The 11447-nt window shown below is 37.4% G+C and overlaps 1 long non-coding RNA gene across 1 annotated transcript; it reads left to right on the forward strand.

Moving 5' to 3' along the window:
- The first annotated feature begins 3794 nt into the window (after positions 1 to 3794).
- LOC111845881 (uncharacterized) lies at positions 3795 to 9948 on the forward strand. The gene is made up of 3 exons (XR_011990025.1): positions 3795 to 3971; positions 4073 to 4185; positions 7032 to 9948. It is a non-coding gene; the product is annotated as an uncharacterized lncRNA (long non-coding RNA).
- Positions 9949 to 11447: the final 1499 nt, after the last annotated feature.

Genomic DNA, 11447 nt, shown 5'->3' on the forward strand with positions numbered 1-11447 from the left:
CACAGAGGTCCAAAAGGCAGCTTGGAGCAGCTACATCGCAGTAGTACGGGAATTCCTCGGAAATCATAAGGCCGAGAATTATGTGGATCTGGTAGAGACTAGTAAGGAACTATCAGGCTATGGGGTGTAGGATGACGCTAAAGGTGCACATCCTGGATGCTCATCTACAAAATTTTAAGGAGAACATGGGAGCGTACTCAGAGGAACAAGGAGAAAGATTCCGGCAAGATCTCAAGGAATCCGAGCGTCGATACCAAGAACAATACAACAAGAATATGATGAGGGACTACATCTGGGGTCTTGTTCGTGACAGTAACTTAGTTTACAATCGTCAGTCTAGAACACAGGTGTCAAACTCCAGTCCTGGAGGGCCATAGCCTTGCACATCTTTGGGGTTCCCCTCATTTAATACACCTGATTCAACTCCTTGTGCTAATTACCACACAGATCTTGAGCTGAATCATTTGTGGTGGAACAGGGAAAGAACTATGGCCCTCCAGGACTGGAGTTTGACACCCCTGGTCTAGAAGGACATGTAATTTTTAAGTTTAATTGGACTATATGGACACAAGTCAGAAGATTTTGTAAAAACCTTGAAGTCTCTTGCAAAGGCTGTTAATGTTATCTAATGTGTGTTATGAACTATTGATGTCCTGACCACAAAATCAAAGATATTTTGAAATGAAAGTTATTTTCTATCATTTGGATATATAAGCTAACAGGAACTAATAGTTATTTCACAGGCACAAAAACTGTGTTACATGGTGTAATCAGAGCTGCCAACTTTGTCAACTGGCTGGAGAGAAATTTTTAATTGAGACTAGTGTGCACATACAAGAGCACGTATTTAACTGTATGTAACAGTTTTATTACCGTGTAAATAGTCCGTAGGGTTTGCAAACAACCCTAAGACTTTTGATGTAGCTAAGTTTAGGTTAATATTGTAATAATATAGATTTCCTGTAAGATTTCTTGGGTAACCATGAGAATCTGAAAGCGTGAGTTTCAAGCAAGATGCGTGACAGCTGGCAATTCTGGAAGAAGAGATGAAACGGTATGAACATTTAATATCATGATTACAATGACCAAAATTATCACTGTTATCAGTATTATCGCGGTGTTAAAATGGACAGAAAATGTTCAAAAAGTACTGATACACGAACTGAAATCATTTCACCAAGATTTATAGCTAACACATGAATTTTGGGTTGTTATACAATTCATCCTCGGATCATAGATCATTTAAAAGAACAATTTGCTGGAATGAGTAACATGGATTTTGCTTTTATTTAATTAAATTTGTATTTATTATATTGATAAATAGTTTTTGTCCTCGATAAATTTTGGAAAGTTATATAATCACCAGGGTATGTCAAAAATGTAAGACGGCTTGAGGTAATGGGCTTTCATAATTGTCATAATTGAGATATAATCATAACTAATGTAGTTCGCATACAGGGGTATTCAACTAAAATGTAAAGAGGTCCAGTTAGAGAATTTCTTAAAGCAAAGGTCGGGAAGATTATAATGTCTAACAATTTAGTGTGATATATATTTAAGTAGCCTGTTAGTTGTATCAACATTGCATGTAATCAATACCTGACTGTCAAATTAAATTAGGTACAATTCAAAAACGTTTTGACAATATTTGTCACGTGACATAAAACTGAACCTCTCTGTATGACTGCCGATATGTATAATGTTCTCATTTACTAAATAAAAGTAGGGCTGCATTTCAAAATAAGACAAAATAAATAAAATGTGAAAATTGTGCATGTTTAAATAAAGTGCTTATAACCTAATACAGTCGTGTTTGTGTTACATATTTTAGTTTTCATGGATTTAATTATTGGTTTCGATAATCCCACACCAGTAATAAAATTAAAGTCTCGTTTTAATATAAATTTATGCGAACTTATCACTTTAGTCGCCATTAGAGTACGATATGGGCGGTCTTATTTCGAAAAGATATAAAACGTGACATGTGTTTTTCTCATATTCGTTTTATATTTGTCAGAGTAACAACGCAAACGGAATGACGAGCCGTTTCAGGCGAAAACAGCGCATTTTACTTTTCATTTCAAATACAACGCGGGGTTGCCAACTTCGGTCAGCTGACTGGAGTTGTCTGCACACATACGTAACAGTCCTTACCTTGTAAATAGTCTGCTTTTGTATGTAACCGTGTAAATACACTTTTGACGTAGCTAATTTTAGGTTTTATAATGGAATAATATAGATTTGCCGTAAGATTTCCTGCGTGAGTGTCATGCCACATGCTTGAGATTTGGCAACCCTGAAAACGTACATTTTTTTCTTTCACCTGAGTTGATTTATATAACAAATAACATTACTTTATATAGTTGTTAAAAAGCGGAAACTTCAATGAACATGAAATCACGAAAAAAAACTACGTCTACAAATATTTATTGTAATATTTTTATTTTAATATTCAGAAAGAGCAGGCCTGGAGGCACTATAGCCTATACACTTCTTTATTTTTGCACTAATGGCATCACTGATTTTACAGTACAGTTTCCGGGTAAATAAACACGTTTGTGTTTCAAATAAGAGTGAAATCTGTGTCTTTGTGTACTGCATAGTCAGACCTTAACACCATTCCTTAACATTGGTTTCATTTCATCTTGGTGAACACAATAACTTTCAGAAATCGAAAGGGAAACTTTAAACATTACACTTTACACTTTTAATTTTAGTCGACTAAATCAGCTGTAGTTTTAGTCGACTGTAATCTTATGATATTTAGTCAACTAAAATTAGACTAAAACTAAAATAATTAAGTTGACTAAATTATGACTGAAACTAAAATACAATTTAGTCTAAAGACTATGACTAAAACTAAATAAAGATTTGCTGTCAAAATTAACACTGGAATGAATGAATAGCCATGATTCTGGGGATTCTGAGAATCATAACCACGCGCACGATCATTTATATGCAGACGCGGTAAAACAGTCAGTTTGAGGGAAGTGGAGGTATTTACAGCTGAACAGAGTGAACGTCGATAGTCCAATAATAATGTTAGAAACCTACCTAACAATTTCAAGGTGAGCAACTTTATGTAATTCACTACAACTGTATTCCATTAAGAACAGGTATTCTTTGGGTAAGGTAAGGAAGGTAAACGCTTATTCGCAGGATCCGTGCCACCTTAAATAGGGCATGTTATTTCGACAGAATACTGTACAGGGCACCGTGCACGCTAAGTCAGGGGCTTCATGAACGTTTCAGCATTTCATTGTAATAAAAAATGCTAACAGTCCGAATGCTTTTGGTCACACCGCCACTGACTCTGAAATTAAACCGTTCTTTTAAATAAAATTCAATAAATTCGGAATCCGAGTTGTATGGTGTGTTTGATTTCACTGAACGTTTTTTATTTATTTAATGCCCTATGAAACTGGTACTCTTCCAATAACACCAATTGTGCAAACAATGCATTATCTTCCCAGGTTAAAAGTTTATCAGCAGTGACGTATCTGCGAGTTTCCGCGATTTTACTGCAGATTTCGAATGTGAAGGGGTCACTGTATAATCTTACCTTGCAATACAAAGTGTCTTTATATTATTGCAGAATCTTATTCGTGTTTCTTGACAAAATGTAGACTCCACCTATAAATTATTTTCACTTTTACTTACAAAATGGGAAGTCGGGAAAGTCAGTGGCACGCCCAGCAAACAGCGATACGTCCTCCTTTTTTGGTCTGAATGTCGTCCTTAGGACATCAAAATAAACAAGGTTACTGACAACATATGTATTCTTCAAAACTACCGACGAAAGGAAAAAGTAGGAGGAGAAAAGGAGGAGCAGGAGGTGGGGACTGAGTGAACAACAACATGACACTCCGATAAAAACCCAAGACCAGCGGTTTCAGTCACTTTTTGTCTGAAGCTCATAGTCTGAGTTAACATCCAGTAGAGCAAAGTGGTAATATTTTCTCAAAAAACAGGTAATTTACGGTCTCTATTTTCTTGCACTTCATTATTTTTTTACAAACATTTTCTGTTGACATATACTTTTATTTATTTTATGTATGTTTTTCATCTACAGAGTAAGCAGCAGTTAAGGGCCCAATCCTAACCACAGAGTCCTAACCCGCTTGGACACACATCATACCAACTGAAATCTGGGAGGGTGAACAAACCACAACCCTGAACAAACAGGTAAGAGGCGTATACATTTCTATTAGGCATGTAAATCGTAAGCTTTGCCATGATATGATTCGATCTCGATTTTGCAAGGCAGCGATTTGATATGTGGCAATATGTAGCAGACCACGGCATAGAAGAGAACACTGGTAACACACTGCTAGGCTGTACTTACTCTCTGAAAACACAGACGTACTAAACTACGTAAAATGTACTGTAATGTATCGGTCTGTATGCTCTGCTAAGGTAATTCGCTAAATTGCTTTGTGTGGGAGATTTTTACCACTGGTTTTTTTTCGCCAGCATTTTGGCATATTGTCATGTTTTCATATTATTATTATAAACCCAGAATTTTGGCTGCCGCAATGTTACTAATTACTCCATAGCTTATTACTAGTAAACACAACCTACTACCGGATACAAAGAATCATTTTCTTTTGTTTCCTTAAACATTTAAAAGTCCCACCATGTGGCACCCACTCAGTCTCAGGGACAGTCACAGCGCTGGACAGAACACTGCACACTCAATAAATTACAGATACACAAGTGCACTTCAATCCGGACATCAGACCACTGCACATGACAGTGGAATCTAGCAATACAGCCCAACAGTAATAAGGAAGACAGGCTGACCACCCTGTCCATCCCCCAATATTAGAGCAGCGCAAACATAGGGCAAACTCTGCTAATGCGCGCGCGCACACACACACACACACACACACACACACAGACACACACACACACACACACACAGAAATAAATAGCTCATGAGAGATTCACATAAAAATGATGGCAGAGCAGGTGGGTCCAAGCAACTAGAGGAGGTGAGACTAACCAATGAGATGTCTTGGTCCCGCCTCCTCTAGTTGCTTAGACCCACCTCCTCTACAGTCTAATTGGTTTTCTCCCTGAACCAATCATTTTTCATTCTGCCCTCAGAACAATTTTGTGTAAGTAAAACTCCTACAACCAAGTTAATATATTTAAATACATTCCTCTGCTCCTGGCAGACAAGACCCTTCACAGGAGATCTAGAACTTTTGAGGATGATGGCTACCTTAAAAAGGATCAGTATCGTTTTAGCCACGAGAGTCAAAATGCTTAGATATATTGCCAGTATGACAGTGCAAGTATGTTCCTGAGGTCCATAATTCTGAATGATAGTCGGTGCCCACTTTCTCATTGTCACCGACTGATCATTCTTCTTTAGCAAACTGATACTTAGCCATGTCAATGACACCCGTTTCAACTTTGCTAAACTCCATATTTAATTTATTACAGTTTCTCAATTGCCAAGATGCATTTCCCAAAATCTAAATGTCTTTCTCAATGCTCAATAATCGACCACTCCTTCCAGAATGGGGAAGCGGTACAATTAGCTCGTTATTCTTAAAAATCTTCAAGCACACTGCCAAATGTATGCACTGCTCACTGTACATCATGTTTAGCATGCAGTGAGTCATTGTCAAATATGAATGAGAAATGTATGTTCCTAAATGATAAAAGGAGCATCTGTTCCGAATGGTTTATTAGAGACAATTGAGAATTGTGTCTATGCAATGATGCATGTACTATGTGATTTGCAAAATGTGCTTTACCATTTGACACTTAGTACAAACTCATTAAGAAATGAAACAGTGGCCAATGTCGTTAAGGTTGTGGAGCTTTGAGGCTGTTATAGAAATGAGATTAGTGTTTTGCGAAGTGCATTTAAGCAATCGAGAAAAACTGTAAAAGAAAGCACTCACGTATTTTTCAGATCTCAAGACACAGTGCAATAGCAATAAAAAAGTCACACAGCACTGTAACACAAAAGCAGCAAAACAGCAATAGGAGAATAATAATGTACTGTGGGAATCAAGAACACAACAATGCTGTATCATTACAGTTTATGGAATATATTTTTAAATCATTCTGAAAGCTTGGTTGACTGTTTTGCATGTGGTGACAAACAGTGATCACATATGCATACAGGTTTGGGTGTAAAATTACTACAATGGGAAAGTACATCATCTATTTTGACCAACAAAACTAAAGTAACAAATTTGTGCCTAATTATGACAATTCTACAAAACCATTAGCATATATCTATTGAAACATTTGGAAATTTGTGTGAATCAATGAGAAATGACATCCTGCTGTGCAGAAGTGACATTGTGGTGTGGGGATTACTCTTGTTGGTTTGCAAATGTTAATGGTCATTTGAGAAATGCTCCAAAGCAATCAAGAAACTCGAAATCGTAAACTGGCTTTAATAACTGATACAGCAATTAAAACTGATGAATTGTTACACCACTTATTTTGATATTGTTGTGCTGTCTGGCCTGAGAGCAGATGGTGAAGGCAGGACATTTATGATGAAACTGATTTGAAAAATGGACAGAACAGAAAATGAATGGATGGAAATCAGATGTGAATCTGTATGGCTGTATAGAGTACTGCCAATAAACACAGATCAGCTAGTCCTTTCTGCAGTGAATGTAATATGCAATATATAGCCTTTAAAATAGCAATATTTAATTCCCATTTACACACACAGGTTTGTAATTATATCTTTGTGGGGACTCTCCATTCATTTCTTCATTCATGACAACCTTAATCCCTATCCAGCCCTAACCCCTACCCAACTTAATCATAAGTAACCAAACAAAATAGATCATAGATCTTTGCGGGGACCTGAAATATGGTCCCCACAATGTCAAAACAGTGGAGGACTATTGGGCCCCAAAGGCATAAACCTAATCCACACACACACACCTTGTTGCATAATAATAAAAAAGATAGATGGCAAATGTACTTAAAAATGACACAAGTGAAATGTGCAGTACAGCACAAGGCATGATGATTTTATGTATTTGTAGATCTGATCTTAGTGTGAATACAGTCTTCATTTCCACCAAGTGCCAACAGCAGCAGCATTGACAGAAGAAATGGCCGGCAGAACTACAGAGCAAGAGAGACCTCTTCACATTCTTAATGTCAACATTAATGGACTGAAAGAAAATGGCAACAAACTCTTTAAAGAACCAGAAAGATCTGAAAATGAGGTTGATGTTGTTTTACTAACAGAGACTCACATTGGAGAAAATGATACTTTGGAAAATTATGAGAACGATTGGAGATTATTCTTCACACGCTATAATTCCAAGTCCAAAGGAGCTGCAATTCTGGTGAATAAAAAAAGAGACTTCAGACCTTTAGATGAAATTGTTGATGAAAGCGGCAATTATGTGATTGTGAGTTGCTGGATATCAGGAACGTTTTGCACTTTTGTAAGTGTGTATCACCACCAAGAAGAAACAGGACTTCTCAAGAAACTGTCTGAAAAAATAAAGCCCCTGTACACTGATATTCTTGTGGTTGGGGGCGACTTCAACACTGCACTTGATGAAGAGGAAGACACAACGAGTCAAAGTGACAATGATGATCATATCAGAATAAGGAAGGAGCTGCTGCCCTTCATGGATGAACATGACCTTATAGATGCCTGGAGAGAGAAACACCCTGATGATAGAGAGTACACTTATAAATATCAGCGCAACCATGTAATGTATTACAGCAGGTTAGACTACATCTTCATTAATGCTAAGAAAAAGAAGCTGATCCATGACTGCAAACACAACAACTATATATCTGATCATCGGCCTGTTTCACTGTTCCTTGATTTGAAAGATCAAACCCGAGAACTTAAGATTTTGTCTTGCAGAGTGCAAGACCTGCCAAGTGATAAAGACCTTGCAGAATTATGCCCTGACATTATTCTCTTAACAAAGGGGCCGGCTGAAAATGAAGAATATATTAAAAAACTAAAAGAAGAAGAACAAAGAGAAGAAGAGAGATGGAATGTGCTCTGGTCAAGTCAGAGTAACGCTGCCATTCTGGTGGCAGAGAGACAAAGGGACATACACATTTTATTCACTGTTTATCATGAAGATTATGTGATTTTGCACTGCATAGTCTTTGGCAGGCTTCACACTTTTGTAAGTGTATGTCATCCTAAAGGAACTCGCAAAAATGTCCAGGACATGTTACAAGAAATAACGCCCAGTTATTCAGGAACCAAAGTTATTGGTGGAATCTTCAGCATCAAAAAAAAAATAAATAAGACATTAATAGAAGATCATAGCTTTCAAAAACTTGTGGATGAATCCAGGAAATTGCCCTTCTTAATTCATCCTCATTTGGGTAAAACCTATAAAATCGAAAAACAAATTTCGTATTTTTCATTGATTTTGCCAAATATTAACCCTCAGAATGTTAATAATTTCATTCAGTCACTGGGTCAACTTAAGATTCACCGTTGCTTCTCAGCTGTTACAAAACAATATTGAGGAAAACTTATTATAAAAGACTACTCTGTGGAAAAAAACTATTGTCTTGAATTCTAAAATAAGTTTAACCAAATCATTCCCCCCCAGACACACGATTTCAGATTTTTGCAACAACACTGACAAGGTGCCGGTCGGTATATTTCAAGAAATGTAACAATAGGATGAAAAAAATCCTAGTGGACAAAATCACTTGTGAGAACCTCCATTACAAAGACTGGGATCTCTGAAGGACACACTTTCCGCAGCAAGGGGCACCTTCCAAAGATGATGTCTTAAGGCTGGTGTATATTTTTTGCAGTGAATTGATGCCGTAAGTACGGTGCCAAAGGCCGCCCCTTACAGTGGCTGCTTACAGACAGCAGTGACTGCCTTTGAACAATGATGCTGCCCACATTCTAGAATGGCTACATAGCCTTTGATGCATCACTTATAATGAGCAATTACATAAGAAATCCTAATTTCATTATTCTACCTGTATGTTAAACAAGAAAATTTAGGATGAAAAGCTTCAGCTAAGTACAGCAACTCTAAGCTGCTCTTAGTGCGTGTAAGTGAGAGATGGTGTAAGAGAGAGATGGTGTAAGAAAGAGATGGTGTAAGTGAGAGATGGTGTAAGTGAGAGATGGTGTAAGAGAGAGATGGTGAAAATGAGAGATGATGTAAGTGAGAGATGGTGTAAGAGAGAGATGGTGAAAATGAGAGATGATGTAAGTGAGAGATGGTGTCCTACACCATATTGGCCTCCCACCTGGAATATCTCCTGCCTGATGCTCAACTTACAGTTCCTGGATCATCATGAACATAAGGAGATTGCAGGCTTCTGAAGACAGACGGACAGAAACTAATAAACGAAACACGAAGGACACCATTTATTTGACACGGTGTAATACAATGTATCATACATTACATATCTGTAACGTGAATGTATTACCTTTTTTAAAAAAAAAAATCTATACATCAAAACATTCAGCTATCTACCAACTGCTTATCCAGTATGGGGTTGTGGGTTTAATGGATACAGGGACAATTTCATAATTAGGATGTTTATGATTAATATGCTAATTCTTAGTATTGTAACGTAAAAGTTTCATAGCTAAAAATTCTAAAATTATAACTTAAAATCAGAATTTGACCTGATCTGTCGCTTTGTCATTATAGGCTACTGTGTCTGTTAATTTGTTGGGATATTAAATTTTTAAGGATGTAAATATGTAACACCTTGTTGGGATATTTTTATGTCTTGTGTACTATGTGGAGCAGGGATGCACTTTTATACACGCTGTCCTTGTTGTGTGTCTATAACTCTACTATCACTGTGGGGACTCCGTCTGTGAAATATAAACGTAGATGTAAGTAACCTGCTATAACTCCTGCCTTATTGTTTAGGATCGCGGTTATGGGGGCTTCATGTTTACCTGGGATGTTCAAAGTGTGTGTGTGTTGGAAATCAGGGGACAAATAAAGTATATTCATTCAGTTCTGTTTCTTTTCTTCACCACAGCAAACACACACACACACACACACCCTGACATGTGTTTTTTTTTCCCCAAATGACTTCTAGATTCCTAATGCAACTAAAATTAACACAAATTGAAATGTAAATTTAAATGTGTTTCACAGAAACCTGGCCAAGCTAACAGCTTAACACTGATAGTGACAAATGTGAATCAAATGTAAAGCCCAATTTTAAAAACTGACACTCAAGGATCAAATTGTACCCTCATATTAGCAACATTCTAAACACATAATCTACCTTTGCACACAATTTGCAATTGAACACGACACCTTCAGGAATCTGGCACAAAGTCACTTTTTGCCATTATTATCCACAACCACAACTGGCACAACTCACACGTGCCACTTGGCCAAACACCAAATTGCTAATTATTTAACTCAAATCAGAATTTGGAGACTATACAAGCCCCAGATTTACAACAATTGTTCAACAACAATGGAAGCAGCAGAAAGAGGATGAGGTGGAGGAAGAGTGAGAGTGAGAGGTAGGGGTTAGAGCTGGAGGAGGACAACGGAGACAAAGAAGATCAGCACTTTCGAATGAGATCCGAGCAACATTAGTTGATCATCTCATAAATCATGGGTTGACAATGAGAGGCTGGACAGAAGATACAGCCCAACTTGAGTCGTTTTACTGTTGCCTCTGTTATTTGGACATATCGCCTTGAGAATAGGTATGTAATCGACATAGCACACACTGCATATGTAATTCAAAAGTCACATGAAATATACTGTAAATATTACTTTCATGGCACATGCATTATAGACATCTAGAATCTTGCAAAATATCCTTTAGAAAGAAAAAGGATACTGACTAATATCCACACTTGTCTTACTCTTGTTTTATCAAAGGATTGATAGATGAGTTCAATGTGGTTTAAGAAATCAAATGTTTAGTGAGGAACAAGAAGCAGCAATTATAAATTTGGTTTTAGCAAATAATGAAATAAGGCTAAGAGAAATTCAAAGCCACATCATAAATGATCATATGATTTTTAGTCACATCAGGCAAGTCAGCCTGAGCACCCTAACCCGTGTACTTCAACAACACCAAGTAAACATGAAGCAGCCTTACAGGGTGCCCTTTCAGAGAAATGCAGAAAGAATCAAAGACCTGAGCCACGAGTATGTGACGGTAAGTACAAGACTGATGACATACAGCATTTTCATAATACAGACGCTCCTCTACTTATGAACTTTCAGACATATGAACGAAGAGGACTACAAGTCTAAATTGCGTTCCTTGGTTTCCCGTTTCCTGTCCGCAACATCAAAGTTTGTTCTGCATGCCAGTTCTGCTTAGTACGACATCTGGTCCCTACTCCCGCCGCGCAGCAACGTAGCGTGCATACTCCCAGCATCCTAGTTCTTTGTACTTGCGTATCACTAAGACGTGCTCTCTTGAGATCAAAGTTTACTTCCTTTTCTGTG

This window comes from Paramormyrops kingsleyae, chromosome 4 (genome assembly GCF_048594095.1).
Source record: "Paramormyrops kingsleyae isolate MSU_618 chromosome 4, PKINGS_0.4, whole genome shotgun sequence".
Taxonomy (NCBI): domain Eukaryota; kingdom Metazoa; phylum Chordata; class Actinopteri; order Osteoglossiformes; family Mormyridae; genus Paramormyrops; species Paramormyrops kingsleyae.